At 36.1% G+C, this 21,943-nt stretch overlaps 1 protein-coding gene across 3 annotated transcripts in view; it reads left to right on the top strand.

Moving 5' to 3' along the window:
* Window positions 1-626: 626 nt before the first annotated feature.
* The window catches only part of mys (myospheroid), a 63,258-nt gene continuing 41,941 nt past the window's right edge, over window positions 627-21,943 (top strand). Inside the window, exon 1 of one of the 3 annotated variants that reach the window (XM_068354130.1) lies at window positions 627-784. The gene's annotated coding sequence lies outside the window, so the exon portion shown is untranslated. Of the gene's footprint in view, window positions 785-831; window positions 1,136-21,943 lie in introns of those variants that run through there. The other 2 variants (XM_068354132.1, XM_068354131.1) reach the window with 2 other exon arrangements.

Genomic DNA, 21,943 nt, shown 5'->3' with positions numbered 1-21,943 from the left:
CATTGACAGATTCAAAAAAAAAAAAAAAAAAAAAAAAAAAAAAAAAAAAAATCGGAAAATACCATGATAGTCTCACAGGTAATATGAATGAAAACAATATCTAATGCAACCGTTTCTAGTCCACTGCAGTACGAAGGCCTCAGACATCCTTATTCAGGGGTTTGGCCAGTTTTCGTCACCACGTTGGCCAACTATGAATTGGCGATGGTGGGAGATTTTCGTCCTGATCGGTCACAGCAAACCTTTTCATCGCGGTAAGGTATCCCCACTGACAGCTTGATGCATATTTATATCCAAATATTCAGATATACATGTACAATATATTAAGAATCTTAGACATGATCCATTAAAGTTATTCAGTTTTACATCCTAGAAGTTTTATATAAGTTTTATTAAGGCACATTCTAGGATTTCCAGTTGTATAAGAAAATTTAGTAGAAAACGCCTCCTATATGTCTCCTAACATTTCAGCGAGTCAGATATGAAAGGATTGAGAATTTACCTCAGCACTTACTGCTCGTAACCAATGAGAATAGGTTTTGCGTCACCCATTTCCCAACCTCTGTTCTGATTGGCTACCCTATTTAGGAGGAGGTTCTAAACCCGAGAATTAAGTGGGTTGTCTGCACTTGTGACGTCACAAGAGAGTTGTTTGTGTTTTCCATTTTTAGCACTACGGATTCACCTCTCACTCCGTTATTAAGTTCCCTTTTCCGCTGTGAAATGCCGTAAAATTCCGCGTCAAACCCGTTAAGCCTCACTTCCGTTGCTCTCGGTGTCATAGGTGAGTAGAAATCTACCGCAAAGAAGCTTAATAAGGTGTAAAATAAGAGGAAGTTTTCAGATGTAGCGAGAAGTAGTAGTAGTGGGGCAACGCCTGAGTGATCATGCCATGGGTTTGGTCATTTCCTCAGCTGTTGAGTTTCGGGGAACTTCTTGACTCATCGGCTCGGCTCCTCTTTCACTCGCAGCATGGTTGATCTTGGTGTTAAAAGATCGCCAGTACTTAGAAGTGTGAACTTAGATTAGCTGTGAAACGATCGAACGAGAGAGATAGAGTACGGTGTTTGAGTAAACTTTTACCTAATAAGTTATAACCTACGGTTGGGCAAGTTAAGCAAGTCGACATATGACGGTAAGAATAGTATTTTTTTTCAAATACCTGGTGGGTTTTAGTTTAATTTTGGTCTGTTTAGTATATATGAATTTGGGTATAATTATAGTTCCGATTTTCCCCAACCTAAACCCAGGTTCCCAATTAGATAGTCCCTATGATCGGTGGATATATTAGGGCATATCTCACTAACTATTTATCAGCCCCAAAAATAAATGTAATTTTCGAAGAAAACAAGAGTTTTCCTTTCGGGAAACAGTTTATGTTGTCTTGACCAGAATAAAATAAAATGAGCAAGTTAACATATGAAGGTAAGGATAGCATTTTTCCACCCATCTATAAAGCCCTGGCGAGTTTTAGTTCAATTTCAGGCAATTATGGACCTTTTTCTATAGATGAAAGTAGTTTTTTCCCTAGGTTACATTACCCTGTAATAAACTACAATTTAACCCAATTCTATACAGTATTTAAGAATTTGTTAAATTTTGTCACAGAGTTCTTGATTTTGGTAACACCAAAATCACTTTCATTTCTCTCTGAAAATAAATTATTCCCCACAAAATTATAGATAATGACAGATTCTTGATATACTGTGTTTACTATGGTTAACCAATGGTTAATTACATCCATATAGGGCTGTACGACATTATGTAATGTAACTCTGTCGATTTTCAAATTTTGTGAAATGAATTATGGGTAGTGTGTCGGTAATTGGGACGCGGAAATTTTTGTCCCCCAAATTACATGCGCTCTGCTAACGTGCCTAGTGCAACACATACCACTTGCCAGAACAGAGGATTAATGAAATAATGTTTAATTGTGAGCGAAGCGAGCCCATGCAAAGCGAAGATCAGTAAGTGAATAATTAGTGTTAGTTCGTTGACCAACATACTCAAAGATACATTTGTTAGTTAAGGTGACAATAGGCACGGTTAGGAAGGATTCTCATTTTCTATGCGAGTAGCAGGCTTGATAACAAAACAGTTTACACACAAACTCTTTAAATAAACTTGTATATAGATTAATCTGTGCTACTATAGCGTGAGGTCTACCACACTATAGCGTGAGGTCTACCACACTATAGCGTGAGATCTACCTCCCGTTACTACTATAGCGTGAGGTCTACCGCTGAATTATTCGTCCCTCATAGATAAAACACATTTCATACATTTGTTTAAGCAATAAACACATAATTTAAACATATCTTAGAAATAACTTAAATAGATAATTGGATTTCTAATTACATTAAAAAAAGGAATAAAGGTAAAAATAAACATGTTATCACATATTTCCATTCTAGCGATACAATCTTCGTACATCAAACATGTTATCATACATTTCCATACATTTATTCTAGCAATATACTCTTCGTACATCAAACAGGTTATCATATGTTTCCATACCCTTTCGATGGCAACGTAACACAGGCTTGAATTCTCCTCCTCTGTTACGCTTTCTTTTTTCCTGCATAGCAGAACCACATTTATGGCATGGATCTGCTTCTTGAACTGTATCCAAGAGATTGTGCTCTCTTAAAAAGGCGAGTGCTGCTTCTTCTGTCAGAATGACTCTTCTATAAAACTCTGAGGGAAAAACTGATTTAGGAGTTATTGTTGTAGATTACAGCCAACAGTTCTCGTTGGCACGGGCCATTCCCTTGGTCGGCCAGTAGCGCGATTTAGGAGTTCCATTTGCTTCATTTTATATGGGCAGGTCCTGTTTTTGATGGATTTGGGCAGTTCACATGTTCGACGGTTAGGTGCGGGGCTCCGGGAAGCTGGTCACTCGGTAGACCTCACCCTCCACCTGGGTAGGCGACGTATGGCGGTAGACCTCACACTATAGTAGCACCGATTAATCAAGTTTTTTTTTTAAATTGATAACATCCTGATGGTAGGAACATAGGCTTCAGTTCTCCAAAGTTAGGTTAGGACATTTCTGTATTTTACCCCAAAATTTGTCAATATTTACCCTCACATTGACACAAGTAAACATTTCATCTTAGTTTTGGGGTTGTTTCCTTACTCCTTGAACAGTATTAAGTTAAAGTAACATGAGTAAAAGCCCTCTTTTAATAACATTAATACCTCCCATTTATATGACAAAATTTGTATATATATACTGTACTCCCGATTCTCTTGCGAATCACCTTCTTATATGCATCTTTTGTTGCAAACAAAAATTTTTTGTTTAAAATTATTTTCAGCTCTCCTTTTCTCCAAACATTCGAACTTAGATGTCATTGCAAATAAAATTTAAATTAGCCTTCAGCACCTTTTCAATGCCACAAGAATTTTTTGGTATTATCATAGTTCCAGTCAGGGTAACATTTTCCATAAAAGAATTTTTCCACAGGAAAAAGGCCGTTTTCTTCGAAAGTTGCTTTTATTTTCCTTTGTTTTAAACACAAAAAAACGTTGCTGATAAGTAGTTGTGCAGTAATCAATTGTCAAGTGTCCAAATTGTATGTTACAGAAAAAAATTGTGTTTGTGTGTGGCTAAAAACTTTTGTATATTAAAGACCAAGAAATTGTGCCTGCTGTTGTTCATGTTTTGGGCACTTTACTTTTTTCTTTCGTAGAAAAGACATTTTGAACCATGGAAAATACATAGTCCCTTTCATTAATCACTTTCTCTACCGTAAAACTGTATTCATCATACCATAGTTGATAACCTCGAGAGGATATGATTGTGTTATGTTTCATTTGACAATAAGAGCATCGATAGGTTATGAATGTGTCGTTACCTATAAACCGGCAATAAGATTATCGAAACGATGTGAATGTGTTGTTACATATAATTCGGCAATAAGATTATCGAAACGATATGAATGCGTAGTCGTGTATAATTTGGCTTCTAGACCATCGAGATGATGTGAAAGTGTTGTCATGTATGCGGGCCAGTGTTTATGTTAAACTGCTATTTTCCCACCGGTTAACCCTGCATTAAGGGTTTAGTTGTCTGATGCTGCCTCTCCAATGCCTTCTATCAGAAGCATGTTCCCCCCAAAACGCGTATCTCCATATTATTCATCGTATTTTTCCATTTTTCCATCTAATTCTCTACTTCCCTCTTCATCACCCCCCCCCCCACAGGTTCCTCCCAACCTCATCTACCCTCTCCATACCATCCATCCTCAACACGTGCCCGCACCATCTCAGTCGTGGCACTGATCATCTCTGTAATCTTTACTACACCTGGCATTCTTTTTATTTCATTTTTTTTTTTTTTTAATAATCTTTCAAGCAGTGATATTCTCGTAATCCACCTTGGCATTTTCATCTCTCTTCTCTCAAGCTTCGCTCCCTCTTTTCGTTTTATAGCCCATGATTCCAATCCATACATCAAGTCTGGTCTTACTACTGTGGTATAGATCTTGACTCATACTTTGATTGGCATTTTCTTATCACATACCACGCCTGCTGCCTCCCTCCACTTCCCGCAGGCCGTTAATCCTATTCTCAACTTCAGCCTCACATCCTCCCTCCTGACTTATAGAAGATCCCACGTATATAAATCGTTCCACCTATTTTACACCTGAGCCTAAACATTCACATATGGTTCTCCTGTCCCTACCGTTATTATTATTATTATTATTATTATTATTATTATTATTATTATTATTATTATTATCTGCTAAGCTACAATACTAGTTGGAAAAGAAAGATGCTACAAGCCATGGGCTCCAACAAGGAAAAATAGCACATTGGGGAAAGGAAATAAAGATATGAATAAACGATATAAGAATTAATGAACAATTAAGAAAAATGTTTTAAAAACAATAACAACATTGAAAAAGACATTTCATTTATAACCTATAAAAAGACTTCTGTCAGCCTGTTCAACAAAAAAACATTTGCTGCAAGTTTGAACTTTTGAAGTTTCAAACTTTAATCAGTTACTGCTATTGATTTTCATTATCCCCAGTAAGCAAAGTATCATACAGCATTGCGTGTATGACTTATTTTCTTGATCATACACATTTCCACCAATGACAAAAATCCCTACTTGATTTCTCTCTTCACTCTTTACATCAAGATATTGATGAGTCATGGAAACAACACTCCCTTATTTTAGACACTTCCACATCAAACAAGTTACTTTTATTATTACTACTACTACTACTACTTGCTAAGCTACAGCCCTAGTTGATAAAGCAGGATGCTATAAGTCCAAGGTCTCCAACAAGGAAAATATCTCAGTGAGGGAAGGAAACAAGGAAAAATAAAATATTTTAAGAACAGCAACAACACCAAAATATACGTTTCCTATATAAGCTATAAAAACTTCAACATAAGAGGAAGAGAAATGAAATAGAATAGTGTGCCCGAGTATGCCCTTAAGCAAGAGAACTCTACCCCAAGACAGTGGGAGACCATGATACAGAGGCTATGGCACTACCCAAGACTAGAGAACAATGGTAGAAGGGTTTTTTGTTTGCTTGTTTGTGTGTGTGAGAGAGATATTGGGTTCTTTCCTCACCCGAGGAGTGGCAAGTTAAAAGCATTTCATTCATAAAAATTTCCTTTCATCTTTCCATTGTTTCTAACTTCATTTTACTCGTTACTCAAACCATATTATGACATTTTGGAAAGTCACCTTAGCACGCGACACTGTTGCGTAAATTCTTCTCGGAAATATTGCTTTTGTTATGTACGAATGAAGTAAGCCATGTGGAATTTCTCTCGCTAAGATATTTATTATACTGTGCATGAGGTTTATATATTTGGTTAGAAGGACATATCTTCTTTGGTAAGGCTTATAATCTTAACAATATGTTCACATGACCGAAGGCAAAGTAATTGTTGACATGTTATTTTTATTATTCTTATTATTATTATTATTATTATTATTATTATTATCTGTTGTAGATTTAAACTGACCCAGTCGGTATTATAAGCCTTGAAATATTATCCCGTGAGTTATTTCCGCTCCGATATGATTTAGTGAAAATATTATTATTACTAGCTAAGCTACAACCCTATTTGGAAAAGCAGGATGCTATAAGTCCCCGGGCCCCAGCAGGAAAAATAGCCCAGTGAGAAAAAGAAACAAGGAAAAATAGAATATTTCAAGAACAGTTACAACATTGAAATTAATATTTCGTATATAAACTATAAAACTAACAATACAAGAGGAAGAGAAATTAGCTGGAATAGTGTGCCCGAGTGAACCCTCAAGCAGGTCTTAGTTGATGCACAGGACTTAATACATCTTCGTAGCTTTTAAGATAAATATATGAAATACAGTAGGGAATGACTGGTTATTTAGGTGATATATTTTGATATTATTCTGGAAACTTGTTTACACAGAGACAGGGACAACTTGACAATAGTTTCCACTGTGCTCGGACAAGTCATGAACCTGGAGGAAGCTTTGCGGTTGACAGCCTTTTCAAATGATTGTTATGATGGCCATTTCCGGTCCGAAGTAGTTAGAGGGAAAAAAACGCATTTCCGGTAGCTAGATATGTCAGTGGTTTAAGTTATTCACGGAATATTATTCATCTAATTTGTGTAACCAACAAAAGATTTCCGTCTCTCTCTCTCTCTCTCTCTCTCTCTCTCTCTCTCTCTCTCTCTCTCTCTCTCTCTCTCTCTCTCTCTCTCTCTCTCTCTCTCATGAAGTTCTTGTTTCAATTGATTTCATCGTGTATATATGTTATTTTAAAGTTAAAATACTGTAAGATAGCATTAAGAATGCCAATGCATATAGGTCTGTGAAAAAGAATGAAAAACTATTTCGTCATGTCATTAAATATAGCAAGGTGTCTGTCTGATATCTGGCAATGTAGGGTTTGTCAAAATACATGAGTTACGTTATTTGATTAAAATATATTTAGCATTAGTTATTTGGAACATAATGTCATTGATGTAAGATAAATATCATTGAGGCTAGCACAGTGTTAATGTGTTCGCCTCGCATTTGCATGGCAGCATTGCTGGGGCTGGGCACCACAGTGGGCGTTTGGGCTAGCCTGGCTGACGTTCTGGTGAGCATCTATTCTGATGAAACTAGAACTGAAACATGACGTCTTTGCCCTTATATGTGGGTTATACGGTTTTACGTTTCCATTGGCTGATATATACAGATAATAGAAATGAGTAATGAATGATCTTCTAGTTAGTGTTAGGAAAGAGATGGCATTTAAATAATTCTAGATGAAAATAGAACTGGAATTATGATGTTGGGTAAGAAACATAACATGAAGACCTAGGAAAATATTTTACCCTATTTTTACAACTCTATTAATCTTAATTTTACATTATACTTTTTAATTAAGAATTTCGTTTCTTTTATTAATTATAGAGAGGTTTCTCTTCTCTAAATTTGAAAAACAGACAGGAGCAAAATCTTCGATTATATGCTTTCTCCCTGGAAAAGTTGTCTGCATGTTCTTGACAAACCCGCTATTGGGTACCTTTAAGTTGTAGGGTGCGCTACACAAATATTTAATCCATGAACCGTTGTATGTTATTTTCGCTCTCTCTCTCTCTCTCTCTCTCTCTCTCTCTCTCTCTCTCTCTCTCTCTCTCTCTCTCTTGACGCATGGTAAACAAGCCCTTCTCGCAATTTTAGGGACCCGTGTTCTACTGTAGGACAAAGCAAAGAGGAACAAGTAGTCGAGTAAGTATGTTCTCTGTTCTCTAAAACCAAATATGCTTTTGTTCACCTAAGAATTAGGTACCTCGTTGTTGGTTGACTATCGAGAGAGAGAGAGAGAGAGAGAGAGAGAGAGAGAGAGAGAGAGAGAGAGAGAGAGAGAGAGAGAGAGAGAGAGTTCTGTACCTCGTCGAGGTACAGAACTCTCTCTCTCTCTCTCTCTCTCTCTCTCTCTCTCTCTCTCTCTCTCTCTCTCTCTCTCTCTCTCTCTGAGACCATTACGTGCCATCATTTTCTAATGAAAACAAACTTAAATGCCAGGCCTACTAGCTCAGCTACCATACATTTCTCAACGCAGTTGATTTTTGTTAAATAGGTTTGTTGTTTAAATATTCTATTCTATTATTTATTCCATATATTAAACTATATATAATCGTTTGTGTAGTGAGAAGAAAGTTTCTCTTTGTAAAACTCAGGAAATATGTTGGCGTTACTCGTTGGCTTGATATGAATTCAGCTGAATTTGTATGATAAAAGTAACATCCTGTTTTATTAAGTTGTCATCTACTCTTATTGAGAACGTAGATATTTTTTTATTGCTTTTTTATCTATATCGTTTTTTATTATCACATCCTATCGGTTATTCTCTTAGAATACATTATTGATTTTTTACATGATTTGTCTTTCATAGTTTATTCCTTAATTCTTCTTCTTCTTCTTCTTCTTCTTCTTCTTCTTCTTCTTCTTCTTCTTCTTCTTCTTCTTCTTCTTCTTCTTTCTTACTTACTTACTTACTTACTAAGGTATAACACTTGTTAGAAAAGCAAGATGCTATGAGCCCAAGGGCCCCAACAAGGAAAAATAACCCAGTGAGGAGAAGAAATAATGAAATAAACAACAAAAGAAGTAATAAGAGCAGTAACATTAGAATAGATATTTCATATGTAAACTATAAGTAATCGCTACTACACTGTATGGCTTCTAGCATATTCTGCTTTTCCAAATAGAAGTTCGATGTGGTCTGAGTTTTAGTAATAAATGATAATGAATGTATGATAGTAACAGAGAAGGGCAATGCAACATGAAATTTTATGTACATTAATGTGGCCATATATTTCAAGGTACCGTCTCGTAGTTTTTTTCTGCTATTTTTGTGAAGGGGCCTCCCGTTTTTTGTCTTTTTATTCTTTTGTTTGTTTTTACATCGGTTCGTTGATGTTATATTATTTTCATCTAGTAGATAAGTCTTGAGTGTGCCAGCCCGCCCTTCCCAGCTTAGTTATTTCTCCTTGTTGGAGCCCTTGGGCTTGTATCTGGCTTTTCCAACCAGTGTTCTAGTTTAGCTTGTAACAACAACAACAATCGTGTGCATGAAACACCAGAATTATTCTGAAAACAAACTGATAGCCAGAAATAAGAAAGGAATACATAATATTTATAAGAACCAGGAATTTGGTGATTGATTTGATATTTGAAGAATTGTAATACATACTTTAGAAAACTGTACTTAAGTGAATTTAGAAATTAATTATATGGGACCTTTGCAAGTCTATTCAATGAAGATCTTGTTTTAAATCAAGGGAACTTGAGATGGATGCATTACTTCCGGGGTTTCCATAAAAGGAGAACCATAAATGTTCTAAAGGAGCCTGGTGAACTTATGGAATTATAAAGTATATAAAAATATGGTACCCCCCTTCCTTTGAGATAGACATAGTAATAGCGATGAATATTTCTGAAGTTTTCTTGTTATACCATAGAATAATAATGATAATAAAAATAATGATGATAATAATAAATGAGCAATATCTTAAAACTTTTGTATCAGAAGTTGAAAACTGTGTAGAACCTTCAAAGTTCAAAGACTAAACTGTAGAGTGTAGCTTTTAGATTTTTGGTTGAAAACTATGGAGAACTTTAAAAGGGAAAGTGGAAATCAACCAGGAATTTTATATTGCAATTCCAAAACTGTGCAAGACTTTTGAAAAAGGAAATTTAAAACTTAATTACAACTGCTGATGGGAGTATCGCAAGTCAGTGTCCTGTGATGGACATTATTTAATATCTACTCGTCAGATTATAGCTTATTATAAATTGTAAGATGTCTGCTAATTATACAGTTTTACCTGATTATGGACGCTGCAGTCATAAGTGATAATAATAATAATAATAATTGGTAATAAAGTATGAGAGAAACAAAATCGTGATATAAAATCGGGCAAATTATATAACACGGAAAAACAAATAGGCATTGGAAAACTTAAGAATACTATTTTTTAAATTTATTGAAAATAAGACTGCACATATATATAATTATTTGTTTTGATATTGTTACTTTTCTTGGAATATCTTATTTTTCCTGTTTCCTTTCCTCACTGGGCTATTTTCCCTGTTGGGGCCCTCGGGCTTATAGCATCCTGCTTTTCCAACTAGGGTTGTAGCTTAGCAAGTAATAATGATAATAATAACTGTTATAAAGAAATGCAAGACAATGGAGATATTAACTATTTTTTTATTGTACTCGTTTTATTTCATCTGTTTGATAAAGATATTAAAATACTTGTGAAGTCTTGGGGTTGATGTACTGACTAAACTCTTCTTCTTTCGACCTTATTAGTCCCATCGCATACAGGGTCGGCCGCTTGAGTCAACTTTTTCCATCAATTTCTATTCCCTCCTCACTACTTCCATTTAATATCTGAGCCCCCACACTCCTCCTCCCCATCATTGGCATATTCATAGCTCTCTTGATAGGTTCCACCTCCTCTTGGGGTGTTGTGCTGGCCTGGTGGTAACTTAAGCCGGGTTTACACGGGCGAACAGCTCGTCGAGCTTGGTTCGACAACCTTGTGTTTGAATTGATGTTCGAGCGTGTAACCGGGCTATTTGGTTGCCGAGCGTGCTCGTCGAACGGCTCGACGAAAGTCAGGCTCATCTTGACTTTTGTGGGCGGAGCTACATTGTTTGACGAACGGCGTGAACGGGTGTCGAGCATCGAACCTCAGTTGTTATTCAAACCTGCTTGAGGGAACATCATCAAAGAAATGAATAATTGCTGCCATTAATGAAAGCAAGAATGGGAAGGAAGTCTTACTTGATTTCATACATGCATATCAGGCTCATCCAGCTTTATGGAAAGTTAAATCAAAAGACTATTCCAATAAAGTAGCCAGAAACAAAGGAATAGCGGACACCCAGTCTTTCATAGTTGTATCTGCATAGTAATGAAAGGGCTGACACGATTCAGTAGATCAATGTACGTGTCTTCATCCATACGCAAATAATTGCGCCAGTCATCTGGCTCTAATTCTAAAGCAACAAGCAAGTTGGTGTGCGAAAATTTCTCTCTTTAGGGTAGACAATCCTTCGTCCACTTTGATCTTTTTTTTTTTTCCTTCTTAGTGGCACTGCTAAAGCAATGGCTATCAAATCGTCCTAGTCGAGAGACATGTTGACGTTGTTTTAGCACGAGGCACACTGAGATCATGTACCGTCTGAAAGCTCTTCGAGCCGTTGTACAAGTAGGTTCGACAACCGGGCTCGGCGAGCTGTTCGGCCGTGTAAACCCGCCTTTAGAGCCGTTCTACAAGTAGGTTCGACAACCGGGCTCGGCGAGCTGTTCGGCCGTGTAAACCCGCCTTTATTCGCCTGGGGTTCGAGTCCCGCTCAAACTCTTTAATTCCTCGGGTCGCTGTAACCCCACTACCCTTGTGAGTTGAGGGTTGGGGGTTGTGAGGGAGCCTATATGTCTATCTGCTGAGTCATCAGCAGCCATTGCCTGGCTCACCTTGGTCCTAGCTTGGGCGCTTTTTATATAATTTTTTCAGTCTCTAGGGCATTGTCCTGCTTGATAGGGCAATGTCACTGTCCCTTGCCTCTGTCATTCATGAGTGGCCTTCAAAATCTTTAAACACGGTCATAGTATCAGACGAGCTTCTGTAGCCTTATCTTTTACATTACATTTTTTCTTACATCTCCTTTCCAGTGGTGTCATTCCAGCAATTCATCTCATCATCCTCATCTAGGTTCCCTCACCCTCTTCCTTCCTCCTTTGTCACTAAGTTTCCACCCGTATAATAGTACGAGCATCATAACTGTCAAATAAATCATTTTGAGCTATAATGGGATTTTCAAATCTAAAATAATTCGAGTTACCTCTTGCCATTTTAGCCATGCTTCTTCCATACGCCGTCTCGCTTTTCTCAATACCTCCCTCTTATTATTGATCCCGAGTAGTTAATTTCATTGTTCTGTTTTGGCATTGAACAATACCATCTTCCACTTGAATGTCTACTTCCTCATGTCCTTCTCTACTATAAACCATTATCTCTCTGTTTACCTTCAAATAAATACATGGGGATTGACTCTAAAGTTACAAGAGGGAAGTGCTAGATAAAAGAATAGAAGAGACAAAATAATCAAGAGTAACTGCAATGTGAAGGATTGCTAGATAAAGAATAGAAGAGATAAAATTATTAAGAATAACCGTAATGTGAATGATTGCTAGATAAGAATAGAAGAGACAAAATAATCAAGAATAACTGCAATGTGCAGGATTGCTAGATAAAGAATAGAAGAGACAAAATATTCAAGAATAACTGCATTGTAAAGGATTGCTAGTTAAAGAATAGAAGAGAAAAAATAATCAAGAATAACTGATATGTGAGTGATTGCTAGATAAAGAATAGAAAAGACAAAATATTCAAGAATAACTGCAATATGGAAGGAAATGAAGGTAATGGCGCGTTTTAATTAAAAGTAGTATTGCGTTCTTGCAGAGCACTGCCATGAATAAATCTGCCTTAAGGACATTCCTTAGCTATGCAGGACTTCAGCCACCGGGCACTGTTGCAAAGCCGCACCACAAACTCGTTAGCAATGCAAGTTCTTTGAACGTTGAGAGTTAACGTCTCTGTTGAAACCCTGCTTATATAATTTGAATTGAGCTGGATATCTTTCAGGTTTGGACAAAGACATAGATGTACTGATATGTGTTACGAAAAACACATATCAGACGTGTTAAGATCTTGCCACCTTGCATAGAAGCCTCGTTTATGTGAAGAATGACGATACTTTTGGGTAAAACCCCAGATTTTCGGATGACATAGTTCTGTTTAGGGAATCATGGGAGGAATTGCAAAAGATAATACAAGATTTGAATAGATAAAGCAGAAACGAGTAAAACTGTATCTCTCGAAAATGTTGCTCTCCAAAATTAAATATCTCGAAAATGTTGCTCTCCAAAATTAACTTTTCAATAATTGAAAACTATTGGTTTCAACTCTTTTTAAAGTGTTGTTAAAGATCGATTATTTTATTAGTAACTAGATGCTCAAATCAAAATAAACTTTAATTTTCTGTTTATGTTCATTACTTCACGCGGACCAATTTGCCAGCCTTCAGGATTTGAATAGATAAAGCATGAGTGTAGGACTGAAAATGAATATGAGTAAAACTGTATTTCTGGAAAATGTTGCCCTCCAAAACTTATTTTTCTATACTAGTGAAAATATTGGCTTTTCAACTCTGTAAAGTGTTGTTATAGAGCAATTTTATATATAAAATATATTTTATTTGTAACTCGATGCTCAAATCAAAATAAACGTTAATTTTCTGTTAACGTTCATTACTTCACGTGGACCGATTTGGCACCCTTCACATATTTGTCCAAGTAAAAGCAAGGGTGATCTCAGTACACAAATTTACAACTTGGCTATCTGGGTAGCCTAACTCAAGACTTGTTACATTTGGCACTCCTCGGGAGTTACGCAGACAGACAGGGGAAGCTGATTGGAGACTTATGTTGAATTCTTGTAAATCTTTATGTATGGAGATTGAGAACTCGGTTTACGTAAGAAAGTTAACAGTGTAAATATCGTCCACGAGCTGTGAATGTTTTTTTTACTACTTTTTGTGATTGTGTAGTTTAGATAAGGTTAAGTTTACCTGTTTGTTTCATAGAAAATAAGAAGTGTATGGTTTTTCCTAAATGGACGAGAGAGAGAGAGAGAGAGAGAGAGAGAGAGAGAGAGAGAGAGAGAGAGAGAGAGAGAGAGAATAGTCGATGAGTTGTGAATGTTTTTTACTACTTTTTGTGGGCGTTTATTTTAGATAAAGTTAAGTTTACATGTTTATGTTTTAGAAAAGGGAAGATGTATGGTTTTCTTGAGAGAGAGAGAGAGAGAGAGAGAGAGAGAGAGAGAGAGAGAGAGAGAGAGAGAGAGTTGATAATTAAGTCGCATCCTTGCAGGTTGGATACCCTTTATACACATGTATTTATCTCTCTCTCTCTCTCTCTCTCTCTCTCTCTCTCTCTCTCTCTCTCTCTCTCTCTCTCTCTCTCAATTGTGCTGATGAATTTGGTTGAGTTTCGTGATTAGGGTTAAATCCTCTTCTGAATGAATCCAAAACGTAGATCAAAGAGTTGACGGACTCATCCGATCCGAGTTCGTGACTAAAAATGGAATATTGCATTAAATGTCAAGCATTTGGCGAAGCAGAGAGACGCGCCAATGTAGTGACATCCTTTAACGAGTGATGTAAGTCATCCATCAATGTGACGGGTCTGGCTTGTGAGAGCTTGCCTGTTTGTTTGCTTGTTCTCGTGGATTTTATGGTCTTGGAGTTGCTTGGTGTTTTTCTCCGGACCGGTCTCCCTCGCTGTAAGACGCATCAACATTTTATTATTATTATTATTATTATTATTATTATTACTAGCTAAGCTACAACCCTAGATGGAAAAGCAAGATGCTATAAGCCCAAGGTCTCCAACAGGGAAAAATAACCCAGTGAGGATAGGAAATAAGGAAATAAACGATATAAGAAGTAGTGAACAAGTTAGGAAAGGAAATAAGGAAATGAATAAACGATATAAGAAGTAGTGAACAATTAAAATGAAATATTTAAAAATCACTGACAAAATTAAAATAGATATTTCATATACAAACTATAAACAGACTTATGTCAGCCTGTTCAACATAGAAACATTTGCTGCAAGTTCGACCTTTTGAAGTTCTACTGATTCAACTACCCGATTAGGAAGATCATTCCACAACTTGGACGTTTTTGCGAAAATTAGAGAGACACCTCTAAAATTGTTATAGATTTTTCTGGATATACATCTGTATGCCATGTCGCGCCTTTTTCACAGCGAAGGAGTGCACAGGTGTAATTATAAACAGGTGTATTTACAGCGATTCTTCTTGACACGTGCGTTCATAATCAAGGGCCCCCTTTGTAGGCTACACGACAAAATGTGGGTTGGTCGCTTCAGTGTAGGTGTTATACGTTACTCCCTTCACCTATCTCTCTCTCTCTCTCCCTTCCCCTTTTTTATCCTGTTCACTCCCTCCTCTCCCCCCTCCCCCCTCTTAATAGACGCACACTTATCGAAACGAGGCACCGCCCGTCTCCCTCCACAGGGAAGGGTGTGGTGCCACTCACCTGACTCCAGGGCGATTTTGACACCTATTTCAAAGCGTCTTAAGGGCCGTTTTAATGCGAACGCTCCCAAACTTGAACTGATTGTTGATTGCTGCTCTGATCAACGAACGACTCCTGTAGCTTCGCTGGCAGCAGAGGCAGTGAGAGACTTAAAAGTTTTCCCTCTGCAAGCTTTTGTATCTTATCTGCTGACTAATTTTGTCTTGCACGCCTGGTCTGGATTATTTCTACTAACTTTCCGTCTCTTATTTAAATTATCCTTATATGAACTGTGCTTCTCATTATGTCTTATTGTAGTTTTCATTGATCTTCTGTGTTTTTAAGCTTAGAGGTCTCTTGCTTGAGGGTATACTCGGGCATACTATTCTATCTTATTTCTCTTCCGGTTTTTTATCAAGTTTTTATAGTTTATATAATTATAAAAGATTTATTTTAATGTTACTGTTTTTAAGGTGTTTTATTTTAATGGTTCATTAATTCTCTCATAGTTTATTTCCTTATTTCCTTTCCTCACTGGGCTATTTTGCCTGTAGGAGCCCTTGGGCTTATAGCACCCTGCTTTTCCAAATAGGGTTGTAGCTTAGTTAATAATAATGATGATACTAATAATAGTATTAATAATAATAATAATGATAATAATAATATATTTAGGTTTTGTTTTGTTTTATAATTTTTTAGTTGCTATTTGTAAATTCCAGTGTTTCCGTCAGTTCAGTTAACAGACAGTAATCCGTCTTTCCCTTTTGAAAACGCCTGCTTAAATTTTTTGACAGACGTTCATTCCTGGCATTGTACTTTCTCCTGCACGTTTCCATCCAAGCGTCCTTGGAACCGATGACATATCAGCGAATTGAACCCTCTCTCGGTGACGGGTTCTTATGCCGGGGTGACCCTGGGGTGACCACTCTCCGTAACATGGCCTTATATGTACCGGACTTGTGATGATGTTCAGCACGACACATGTTTATTTGTTTGCGCGTTTGCCTCCTTGAGAAGGCGGTCGAAATTCTTCGCTATAGCAGTGATTCGGTTTAGTGAGGAGAAAATTGTTTCGATCATGGTATGATAGATGAAATTCTGGCCTGGGGCGTCTAGATTGGGGAGGGAAGAGGATGGAACCTCGCACTGTAATACCTCGTAATTGTATCTGACGAGAAATAGCTGTTCGGTTGCATCTTTGCTGTCGTCCAAATGTAACCTATTAAGCTCAGTCGCTCAGACGCCTTTTTTTTTTTTTTTTCATCTCTCCAATATCACCTCAGGGAAGATTTCTCTCTACCCAGTTCCCTCTAGTCCTGTTTAGATTCGTGATTCTCTTACGCAGCTATCTTCCTTTGTTGCTGTTCTTGTTGAAGTTCCATTTGGCCCAGTTGATCACTTTTGCTTTTAGATTCACTGGGTGCCTAAAGTGAAGTTATTTCCGCGTCTAAGTTTACGTATTAATTTGTATTATTTTTTTCTCTTAAAAAAAAAAAAGTAAACAGGCGTATTTATTACTAAACTCCGCTGCTCATTTCTTAGACGTGGCAAATGTTTTCGCCTAATGTCCATACAGTCTACAGATAAGATAAAATGATTAGAGGAGGGGCGCATGGCCTTTGTCAAGAGTGGGCTTGCCGTTATTTTATCGTTTCTACTGCGCATGTGCAGTGATCTCGGGCCTTCTTCCTCATCCGACTAATCTAAGTGTTTACCTTCAAGAGTTCAAAGCTTCGACAAGCCAACCTACAATTTTGTCAAGGTCTTTGTTTACTAATATTTTAATTTGAGGGTGATATCTTTTTATAAACGGTATAAATTACACTGCAATAATCGTTTTGTTTTATAGAATTAAGAAATCTCCTCCTTGTTAAGAGTTCGTTATGGTCCAGTTCTCATTGGGCAACGGTGGTCAGCGGCAGAACTGAACTGTTTTCACATCTGGCTTAGTGATTTGGTGAATTCCTTAAATGCCACAGAAGAAGATAACTGAATGGCCCGTTTACGGGGGAATTTATTGACTTGTATACACGAGTGTTGATACACATACACACGCGAACGCACGCGCACACACATAAATACACACACACACACACACACACACACACACACACACTATATATATATATATATATATATATATATATATATATATATATATATATATATTGTGAACTGTTAAGTCGGGGCTGAAACCTGTGTGCAGAAACCTTCCATTCCGTTATAGTTACTTCATGCGTATATATGCAATGCTCATTCGCGACACGTCAAATCCTTACACTTATTCTTGCTCCCCATGCCTTCATAAGGTTACAGTACTTCTTTCTTGCCTTTTATCCAACATTTTCATCTTATTATTCTTTCAAAATATACACCTTTATCCCCATGTCGTTTTTCTATCTTTCCACTTGGCCGAACCATCTTAGAACAGTGCCTTATCGCTTAACGTCTGTTGTCTTTTTCTACTTATAATGTTATGTATTCAAGTTTCACTGACTTTCAGTTCCTATGCCCACATATACTTCGATAGCAGTTCATTTTTATTATCTTAAACAGCCACAATCTGTTTTCATTATAGTTTATATATGAAATATTCATTTGGATGTTGTTACTGTTCTTAGAATATTTAATTTAGTTGTTAATTACCTCTCTTATTTCCTTGTTTCCTCTCCTTACTGTGCTATTTTCCCAGTTGGAGCCTCTGGGCTTATAGCATCTTGCTTTTCCAACTAGTGTTGTAGCTTAGCAAGTATTATTATTAATAATAATAATAATAATAATAATAATAATAATAATAGTACTGTCCTCAGTATTTCCTTCATGCTTCCCTAGTCTGGAATCCAAGGCACACCTTAGATCTTCCTAATGTTGCCTTTACTTATTTTGAGTTCTTTTCTGGTCTCATTTCACATAAAAATCTGTGACCTAGAGAACCTACGAAATTTGTTTGTCGTAGCACTCTAATCAACTCAAACATTTACATGCAATTTTAGGTAAATATTTATCTAACGTTTTATATGATGTGCTCGTCAACATGACACAAAGTCATCGTAGGAGTTAGGGTCCGAAAGTTGCTTTGGAATTTCGTACTTAACGCACCCGTTTTTTTTCTTTTTTTGTTTTGTGTAACATTGCACAACCACTTGTCATCTGTACCTATTTTTCTTGTTCATTAAGTATTATTATTATTATTATTATTATTATTATTATTATTATTATTATTATTATTATTATTATTACTAGCCAAGCTACAACCCTAGTTGGAAAAGCAAGATGCTATAAGCCCAAGGGCTCCAATAGGGAAAAATAGCCCAGTGAGGAGAGTAAATAAGGAAATAGATAAATGATGAGAATAAATTAACAATAAATCATTCTAAAAACAGTGACACTGTCAAAACAGATATGTCCTATATAAACTATTAACAGCGTCGAAAACAGATATATCCTATATATAAACTATTAACAACGTCAAAACCAGATATATCATATATAAACTATAAAACTATTTAAACTATGTGTTAGTTTGTTCTTGATAAGTACTCTTATGTGTATTCTTCATCTACATAATGTTACTCATACGAACACCAGTGGCTATGAGAACTCCAAGGTCGTGTTGCTCAGCGTACATTCCTTTCCTGGCCATCTCGAATTCTATTTTTTTTTTCATGTGTTCATCATTTATTGTACAGTGGTAATTATTAAAACAACTTGCACGATTACATTGCCCATTATTAATTGCAATCTTGTAAAATAATCGAATTCAGTTATTCACAAGACTACAATTAAGGGTTGCTGTGGCCTGATTGGTAACGTCTCTGCCTGGTGTTTGCCAGTCGGGGGTTCGAGTCCCGCTCAGACTCGTTAGTGCCATTAGTGTCTGCAACCTTACCATCCTTGTGAGCTAAGGTGGAGGGGGGGTTGGGGTAGCCTATAGGTCTATCTGCTAAGTCATCAGCAGCCACTGCCTGGCCCTCCCTGGTCCTAGCTTGGGTGGAGAGGAGGCTTGGGCGCTGACCATATAATATATGGTCTGTCTCTAGGGCATTGTCCTGATTGCTAGGGCAATGTCACTGTCCCTTGCTTCTGCCATTCATGAGCGACCTTTTAAACCTTTAATGCGATTTGATATCCAGGTCAAGGTCCTTTAAATGTATTTTGGGCCAGGTATGGGACGTGATTCCGTAGGGAAAGATGAGCTTTCCGTAGTCTGTTGATGCGTGGTCGCTCTTATAGTTGTGCCCAAGGGTGTTTCGTTCAATGTGTACATTGTGTCAAAAGTAGTGTTTATCTTTGTGAGGGAAAGGCCTCCCCTTGTGAAGATTCATCCCAAGGGGGCTCAGCGGATTTCCTTTTTAAATCCCCCTACAGAGTATTCGGAACTACATAATTTTATGGTTTAATGTTAATGTTGTATTAAAAATATTTTTTCGAATTATATATATATATATATATATATATATATATATATATATATATATATATATGTATATATATATATATATATATATATATATATATATATATATATATATGTGTGTGTGTGTGTGTGTGTGTGTAATATATATATATATATATATATATATATATATATATATATATATATATATATATATATATATATATATATGTATGTATATATATATATATATACATACATACATACATACATACATACATACATACATATATCTCATCTTCATCCGTCACTAGTTCACAGCAGGACAAAGGCCTCAGGCATGTCCTTTCACACGCATCTGTTTATGGTCTTTCTGTGCCCGTGAATACCCGCAAGTTTTCTTAGTTCGTCTATCCATCGTCTTCTCTTCCTTCCCCTGCTTCTTTTGCCTACTTTAGAGACCCCATTTTGTTGTTCTTAATGTCCATCTATTATTTTTCATTCTCATAATATGTCCTGCTCAATTCTTTTCCTTGAATGTTATTAGAATATCCTCTACTTTAGTTTGCTCTCGTATCCGTGTTGCTCTTTTTTCTGTCTCATAGTGTTATTCTCATCATTATTCTTTCCATTACTCCACAAAGTACTAGGAGAGTTGGAAGACACAGGCCTATATGGCTGAGGACTATAATTGGGAGATGATGAATGGAGAAGTATAGATTTAAAAGATCAGGTAGAGATGACTGGCGAAATCTAACCGAGGCCCTTATGCGTATATATATATATATATATATATATATATATATATATATATATATAAATATATATATATATATATATATATATATATAAATATATATATATATATATATATATAATATATATATATATATATATATATATATATATATATATATATATATATATATATATATATTTATTTCCGGTGATAACTTCCAAAAACCTTAAACAAGAAGACATGTTTTAGAGCTCTTTAAACCCCTCTTTGTATGTTTAGCCATCAGACGATACCCCGAGTCACTAGAACACACAACTCAAGTGGATAATAAATGCTGACGATCAGCAGCTGTATGAGGTGTGTTATAAACTGCTGGCTTGAGAAATACACCGGTTTAACCAGCTCTGGTTTTATAAATCTAAACAAAGGAGTTTTATGCCTTGGAGGAGATTTTAACTGTTTGAAAAAAATCTTTTGGAGTTATTTGGGCATGATAACTTTTAGGTTTTAAAGTATTTCTTGTTTATTTTCAAGTTGATTGAATTAGGATTTAATATACTATTAGCATAAATATTAAGTTTATTATTTTACTTGTGATAAGTATTCATCTTACGTATATTTATTTAGTGATTATGGAAGACTTGTTATATGAATTTTCTATGTGGTCTTGTCTTGTGATTGTTTTATTATCTCTCTCTCTCTCTCTCTCTCTCTCTCTCTCTCTCTCTCTCCCCTTTGTTTTTTACATTCTCAATTTTATCTCACAGACTTCCAAAGCAAGAGACCGTGTTCTGAGTAAACAAGGCTAGTACAGAGGTAACGTGTTTGCCTAGCATACGCATGACAGCAGATCGATCCCAGCCCGGGAGTGTTAGTTTAAGCTGTTTACTGGGGAAGGCCACTGCTGTGGTTTGGCTCCACAGTGGAAGAATTGGGCTTGCCCGACTGACGTTCTAGTGAGCATCTATAGTAATGAGACTGGAACTGAAACTAGACGCGTTTACCTTTTATCTTTACTATCTGGTAAATGACTTGAAAAATAAATATCTTCGCCTGATTTTAATGCGATGTACTTTTCCATTAAAAAAAGAAAAATATCAAATCTATTTGATTACGGTCTAGAGGTGGAGAAGTCTTCATTTCTAATTCGAGTCCACGTTTAATGTGTGAAAATTCGATGCCTGAAAATACTGAGATGACAGAAAAAAAAATAGTTGACAATTTCCTTTTTAAGAATACAGACCTGGGTCAAATATGAATTCCTAGATAATTGTAGGAAGAACATATTTATAGATTTATGTGTTTATCATTTGAGGCAAATTTATGAAGTTTGTTATTTTGAAATTAATATTTTTCATAAGTAGTATTTTTGTGTTGCAAATACTTACATATGATATTTCGATTTTTTAGAAAACTGTTGAAATGAGTGTCATTTAGAAATTGATATTTTTCATAAGTAATTTTATTGTGTTGTAAATACTTACATGTGATATTTTGTTAGAAAAATTTAATTTTCATAATGTTCAGTACAGATGAAGTATAAAATAATCTCCAATGGCTTCTGATCGTTATATTGACTTTTCATTTTATTTTATTGAAGAGCGTTGCATTACTGAACATTATCATGTTACCCCAAATGACTGCGCCATCTCGTGGACAACATATCTTA

The sequence above is a fragment of the Palaemon carinicauda genome, chromosome 30 (assembly GCF_036898095.1).
Source record: "Palaemon carinicauda isolate YSFRI2023 chromosome 30, ASM3689809v2, whole genome shotgun sequence".
In the NCBI taxonomy this organism is placed as follows: domain Eukaryota; kingdom Metazoa; phylum Arthropoda; class Malacostraca; order Decapoda; family Palaemonidae; genus Palaemon; species Palaemon carinicauda.
The sequence above is the reverse complement of the archived record's forward strand: the minus strand, read 5'-3'. Positions and strand labels throughout refer to the sequence as shown.